Genomic DNA, 7527 nt, shown 5'->3' on the forward strand with positions numbered 1-7527 from the left:
ACTTCTGACCTGCTGTTGTAGTCACTGTGTTTTTGTGGCGAGTCCAATTGAGTTTCTGGTCAACAATAAACCTAAAGATGCTGATAATGGGGGATTCAGTGATGGTAACCACAATGAATGTCAAGGGGTGGTGGTTAGATTGTCTCTTAATGGACATGATTGTTGCCCTGACATTTGCATGGCGCAAATGTTACTTGCCTCTTATCAGCCCAAGCCTGGATATTTTCCAGGCCTTGTTGCATTTGGACATGGACTGCTTCAGTATCTAAGGAATTGCAATTGGTACTGAACATTGTGCAATCATCAGCAAGCATCCCCACTTCTGACCTTATGATGGAGGGAAGGTTTTTGATGAAGATGGTTGGACCTAGATCACAGTCCTGAGGAACTCCTGCAGAGATAACCTGGAGCTGAAATGACTGATCTCCAACAACTACAACCATTTTCCTATGTGTCCGGTATGACTCCAACCAATGGAGATTTTTCCACTTGGTACCCATTCATTCTAGATGCCACACTCAGTTATATGCAGATTGGATGTCAAGAGCTGTCACACTTGCCTCCCTTCTGGAATTTAGCTCTTTTGTCCATGTTTGAACCAAGGCTGTAATGATGTCAGGAGCTGAGTGGCCTTGGCTGATCCTAAACCGGGCGTCACTGAGCAGGTTATTGCTGAGCAGGTGCTACTTGATAACACTGTTGATGAAGACATCACTTTACTGATCATCGAGAGTAGGCTAATGGGGCAGTAATTGTCTGGGTTGGATTTATCCTTATTGTTTACAAGACATACCTGGGAAATTGTCCACATTGTTGGGTAGATGCCAGTGTTGTAACTGGACTGAAAGAGCTTGACTACAGGAGTGGCAAGTTCTGGAGCACATGTCTTCAGTACTATTGCCAGAATGTTGTCAGGACCCTTAGCCTTTGCAGTATCCAGTGACTTCAATTTTTCTTGCTATCACTTGGAATGAATCAGACTGGCTGAAGACTGGTGTCAGTGATGCTGGGGAGCACTGGAGGAAGCTACAATGGATCAACCACGTGACATTTCTGGCTGATGATTGCTGCAGAGATTCAGCCTTATCCTTTGTATTGCTGTGTTTGGCTTTTCCATCATTGAGAATGAGGATATTTGTCGAGCCACATCTTCCAGTGAGTTGTTTAATTGTCTACCACCAGTCACAACTGGACATGGCAGGACTGCAGAGCTTTAATCTGATCTATTGGTTGGCTGATCATTTAGCTCTGTCTATGACTTGTTGTTTATGCTGCTTGGCTTGCAATTAGTCCTGTTTCATAGCTTCACCAGGTGGACACCTCATTTTTAGGTGTGCCTGATGCTGTTTGTGAAATGCCCTCCTGCATCTCCATTGACCGAGGGTTGATCCCCTGGCTTGATGGTAATGAGGGATATGCTGGGCCATGAGGTTACAGATTGTACTGGAGTACAGTTCTGCTGCTGTTGATAGCCCACAGTGACTCATGGATGCCAGTTTTGAATTGCTGGACCTGTTCTGAGCCTGCCCTATTTCGAAGGGTGATAGTGCAACACAATATGATGGAGTGTATTCTCAATGTTAAAGGCGAGACTTCATCTCCACAAGGGCAGTGCAGTGGTCACTCTTACCAATACTGTCATGGACAAATGCTCTGCAGCTGGCAGATTGGTAAGGATGAGGTCAAGTGTATATTTCTCTCTTGTTGGTTCCCTCACCAACTGCTGCAGGCCCAGTCTAGCAGCTATGTCCTTTAGGATCCAACCAGCTCGATCTGTAGTGCTGCTACTTTCTGGTGGACATTGAAATCCCTCACCAGAGTCCATGTTATTCAACATGGAGGAGTACTGATTCATCACCTGAGGAAGGGCAGTATGTGGTAATCAGCAGGAGTTTTTGTTTGCCTATGTTCGACCTGAAGCCATGAGACTTCATGGGATCTAGAGTCACTGCTGAGGATTCCCAGGGCAACTCCCTCCCGACTAAATACCACAATGGCACCACCTCTGGGTGTGTCCCATCAGTAGGGCAGGACATATCCAGGGATGGTGATGATGGTGTCTGGGACATTGACTGTAAGATATGATTCTGTGAGTATGACTATGTCATGCTGTTGCTTGACTAGTCTGTGAGACAGCTCTGACATTCATAAGAAGGACTTTGCAAAGTCAACAAGACAGTTTTTGGCTTTGTCTTTTCTGGTGCCGAGGTCAGATGGGGCTCTGTCCATTTTCATTTCTCTGTTGAGACTTTGTAATGATTAATACAACTGAGTGGCTTGCTAGGTTATTTCAGAGGGCACTTTGAGAGTCAACACATTTCTTTGGATCTGGGGTTACATGTAGGCCAGACCAGGTGAGGCAAAGGTCATCAGTGAGTCAGGTGGATTTTTTCAACAGTCAGCAACAGTTTTGTGGTCATCAGTAAATTCTTAATTCCAGATATTTTATTGAATTCAAATTCTACAATCTGCCGTGGTGTGATTTGAATCTGAGTCCCCAGAACATTAGCTACTTTTCTGGATGAATAGTCCAGCAATAATAGCACTAGGCTATTGCCTCCCCCCTAATGCTTAAGGTGCCAGAAATAGATTAAATACATTAATGACAAAAGGGTAACTGAGAAGAGAATAGGGCTCCTCAAAGATCAGCAAGGCGGCCTTTATGTGGAGCTGCAGGAGATGAGGGAGATTCTAAACGAGTATTTTGCATCAGGATTTACTGTGGAAAAGGACATGGAAGATATAGATTGTAGGGAAATAGATGGTGACATCTTGAAAAACGTCCACATTACAGAGGAGGAAGTGCTGGATGTCTTGAAATACATAAAGGTGGATAAATCCCTAGGCCGTGATCAGGTGTATCCTCGGACTCTGTGGGAGGCGAGGGAAGTGATTGTTGGGCCTCTTACTGAAATATTTGTATCATCGATAGTCACAGGTGAGGTGCTGGAAGACGGGAGGTTGGCTAACATGGTGCCACTGTTTAAGAAAAGTAGTAAGGACAAGACAGTGAACTATAGACCTGACATTGGTGGTGGGCAAGTTGTTGGAGGGAATCCTGAGGGACAAGATGTACATGTATTTGGAAAGGCAAAGACTGATTAGGGATAGTCAACATGGCTTTATGCTTGGGAAATTCTGTCTAACAAACTTGATTGAGTTTTTTGAAGAAGTAACAAAGAGGATTGATGAGGGCAGAGTGGGAGATGCGATCTATATGGACTCTAGTAAGGTGTTCGAAAATGTTCCCCATGGGAGACTGATTAGCAAGGTTAGATCCCATGGATTACAGGGAGAACTAGCCATTTTGATACAGAACTGGCTCAAAGGTAGAAGACAGAGGGTGGTGGTGGAGGGTTGTTTTTCAGACTGGAGGCCTGTGACCAGTGGAGTGCCACAAGGATCGGTGCTGGGTCCACTACTTTTCGTCATTTATATATATGAGTTGAATGTGAGCATAAGAGGTACAGTTAGTCAGTTTGCAGATGACATCAAAATTGGAGGTGTAGTGGACAGCGAAGAAGGTTACCTCAGATTACAAGGGGATCTTGATCAGATGGGCCAATGGGCTGAGAAGTGGCAGATGGAGTTTAATTCGGGAGAAGATTTGTAGCTCGGGTGCTCGTTGTTGTGGTTCTGTTCGCCAAGCTGGGAATTTGCGTTGCAGACGTTTCGTCCCTTGTCTAGGTGACATCCTCAGTGTTTGGGAGCCTCCTTTGAAGCGTTTCTGTGATGTTTCCTCCTGCATTTATAGTGATTTGTACCTGCCGCTTCTGGTTGTCAGTTCCAGCTGTCCGCTGCAGTGGTCGGTATATTGGGTCCAGGTCGAGTTTAATTCAGATAAATGCAAGGTGCTGCAATTTAGGAAAGCAAATCTTAGCAGGACTTATACACTTAATGGTAAGGTCCTAGTGAGTGTTGCTGAACAAAGAGACTTTGGAGTGCAGGTTCATAGCTCCTTGAAAGTGGAGTCGCAGGTAGGTAGGATAGTGAAGAAGGCGTTTGGTATGCTTTCCTTGAGTATTGAGTATTGGAGTTGGGAGGTCATATTGCGGTTGTACAGGACATTGGTTAGGCCAGTGTTGGAATATTGCGTGCAATTCTGGTCTCCTTTCTATTGAAAAAATGTTGTGAAACTTGAAAAGGTTCAGAAAAGATTTAATAGGATGTTGCCAGGGTTGGAGGATTTGAGCTATAGGGAGAGGCTGAACAGGCTTCGGGCTGATTTCCCTGGAGCGTCGGAGGCTGAGGGGTGACCTTATAGAGGTTTATAGAATCATGAGAGGCATGGATAGGATAAATAGACAGAGTCTTTTCCCTGGGGTCGGGGAGTCCAGAACTAGAGGGCATAGGTTTAAGGTGAGAGGGGAAAGATATAAAAGAGACCTAAGGGGCAACTTTTTCAAGCAGAGGGTGGTACCTGTATTGAATGAGCTGTCAGAGGAAGTGGTGGAGGCTGGTACAATTGCAACATTTAAAAGGCATTTGGATGAGTATACGGAAAGGAAGGGTTTGGAGGGATATGGGCCGGGTGCTGGCAGGTGTGACTGGTTTGGTTTGGGATATCTGGTTGGCATGGACGGGTTGGACTGAATTGTCTGTTTCCGTGTGGTACATCTCTATGACTCCATGACTTTATAAAACAGATGTCTCAGAGGATTGTGGAAATTATGGAGATGTTTGGGATAGGATGGGGTGAAGCCAGAGTGAGTTTTAAAATCCACAATCAGAATTTCAAAACAAAAGGTTTGCTGGGTTAGGAACCAATGTTGGACCACAAGTGACTTGGTGTGAGTAAGATTTTGGGCAGTTGAGTTTCAGCCTATCTCAAGGTTCCAAACAGGTACAATGGAGGACTCCAACTAGAGTCATGGGCGGCACGGTGGCACAGTGGTTAGCACTGCTGCCTCGCAGCGCCAGAGACCCGGGTTCAATTCCCGCCTCAGGCAACTGACTGTGTGGAGTTTGCACGTTCTCCCTGTGTCAGCGTGGGTTTCCTCCGGGTGCTCCGGTTTCCTCCCACAGTCCAAAGATGTGCAGGTCAGGTGAATTGGCCATGCTAAATTGTCTGTAGTGTTAGGTAAGGGGTAAATGTAGGGGTATGGGTGGTTTGCGCTTCGGCGGGTCGGTGTGGACTTGTTGGGCCGAAGGGCCTGTTTCCACACTGTAATCTAATCTAATCTAGAAGTATACTAGAACGGTCATGTCTAGGGTAAACAAAAACATGAATGAAGTTTGCAACAGCAGATGAACTGAAGCAAGAATACAAGGGTACGAGTTTTGGGGGTGATGTCTTTTAAATTAGAGATAGAATCATAGAATCCCTATAGTGTGGAAACAGGCCCTTCAGCCCAACAAGTCCACACCGACCTTCCAAAGATCAACCCACCCAGACTAATTCCCCTACCCCAATATCACACCTGAGTAATGCACCTAACCTACGCATCCCTGAATACTATAGGCAATTTTGCATGGCCAATTCACCTAACCTGTATGTCTTTGGACTATGGGAGGAAACCCATGCAGCCATGGGGAGAATGTGCAAACTCCATACAGAGAGTTGCCCGAGGCTGGAATTGAACCTGGGTCCCTGGTGAAGCAGCAGTGCTAACCACTGAGCCACCCTTAAAATAAGGACCAACACATAATCTACAAGCGTGAACTCATGACTTGGAAATCCCCACAATACACCAGGTTAACATGGGGATTGAACCCATGACCTTAGTATTATCAGCACCACATGCTAATCATCTGAGTTAACTGACCTACACCACAAAGAGAGATGGGCCACAACTGAGTAAAGTGACCTGTTAAGAGTGGCATACCTCCCATGCCTGTTCCATGTACCCCATGTATTCTCCATAGATTTAGGTAATCAGTAGCTTAATGGGATTTGGAGAGGGAGAGACAATGAGACCTTGTGGTTAAAATGCACTTAGAGAGAATATAAGCGAAACTATCCTCAGGCACAAGTTCAGGATAGGTCGGGTGGATCCTTTAAAGAAGTTTGGCTTATTGGACTCTGGGAAGGGAATAAAATAGCAGAGGGAGCTAATCAAGTTGTCCTGATTTTGGTGAGAAAGAAATGCATGAGCTCATTACACATTGTTGGAATTGAGGGTGGAGGAAACAAGAGGGACTGAAGAAGACAGTTGTAGTTGGAAAAGACACTCAAGTTATGTTTGTCCTCCAGGCTGATCCAGTACTCTGTAAAGTTATTGTAATGCCACTCTTTGAACTGGTGGCTTTTGGTGTGAGATTGATTTACAGTGTTTGATCTTCATCAGTCTTTTGGCTTTCAGTGCCCTGCACCATGGTTTGACCAGGTATTAGCTGTTGGGTATCTGAAAGGGGAAAGGCACAGGGATACATATATTCACACTGTCTATAGCTTGTTAATCAGAAGAGATTGGATGATAAGGTGAAGTAGGTTGTGGGAAGGTACTTTCATTGGGAATATCACCTTCTGTGGTTTAGCCCCACTGCTAGTCACAGCTTTTGTTGTGGTCAATGGCAACTACTGAGTCATTGTCATGGTGAGGGACATGAAACCATACCTCTATTCTGCTACTTGCTGCTGCCATCTCCTGTTATGTGCTGCTTTGTCCTGTAATAAAAAATGGCAGTGTGTCAGGTTATAGTGATATGTTTGTCATAGTCAGTGTGTGCAAGCTGTGAGGTATAGGAATGAGGCTTACAATAGTAAAGTGTAGGAGAGAGTGAAGGGAACATATGAATGCAAATTAAGAATCAAGCTTGATAGAGCTTGTTGGTAGTGAGTGAATGGTGAAGAGATGGGGAATGAATAGAACAGTATGTGTGTGAAGCTGGTGGTTTATTTGTAGACAGGTGGCATTTAAAGATGACCTCACTGACCTTGACCACTCATGTTGTACATCTTTCAGCACTGCATCAAGATTCTTAATGTCTGGCAATAACATTCACAACTGTCTTCTAAGTGGCTTTCTGGCTCAGTGGGACCTCTGTTCTCCGTTTGACTGCACTAAGACAGCCAGTGAAACTTGGAAACTTGGAGAATGACCTCTGTCTTGCAGGACTCTATTTACCCTTCCTGTTGGTCAGGTCTTCTTCCTTAGCTCCTTTCTTAAGGTGGTACTAACCTTAGACAAACTTGAACCATCTTTTGCTGAGGAGTCCAGTCATTCAGTAGTACTACCAGGATGAACTGGATCCTGTTCTTCACTCACTCATCCCCTCAACATGTTGCAACAGGATCAATTTTAAAAGGATCCCTTCCACGTGGTTACCTTACTCCCCGAGGGCAAAAGTGAGGACTGCAGATGCTGGAAACCAGAGTTTAGATCAGAGTGGTGCTGGAAAGGCCCAGCAGGTCAGGCAGCATCCAAGGAGCAGGAAAATCGACGTTTTGGGCAAAAGCCCTTCTTCAGGAGTAGAGGCAGGAAGCCTCCAGAGTGGAGAGATAAATGGGGTGGAGGGGAGGGGCAGTGGGTGTGGAGGTGGGGCTGGGGAGAATGTAGCAAACAGTACAATAGGTGAATGGGGGTG

General features: G+C 45.3%; 1 long non-coding RNA gene across 2 annotated transcripts in view; it reads right to left on the minus strand.

Annotated features, from left to right (window-relative positions):
- The window catches only part of LOC122552762, a 45287-nt gene that overhangs the window by 35224 nt on the left and 2536 nt on the right, over nucleotides 1-7527 (minus strand). For both annotated transcript variants that reach the window (XR_006312484.1, XR_006312483.1), the window contains exon 2: nucleotides 6558-6607. This is a non-coding gene — a long non-coding RNA (uncharacterized LOC122552762). The remainder of the gene's footprint in view (nucleotides 1-6557; nucleotides 6608-7527) is intronic.

Source organism: Chiloscyllium plagiosum, chromosome 9 (assembly GCF_004010195.1).
Source record: "Chiloscyllium plagiosum isolate BGI_BamShark_2017 chromosome 9, ASM401019v2, whole genome shotgun sequence".
Taxonomy (NCBI): domain Eukaryota; kingdom Metazoa; phylum Chordata; class Chondrichthyes; order Orectolobiformes; family Hemiscylliidae; genus Chiloscyllium; species Chiloscyllium plagiosum.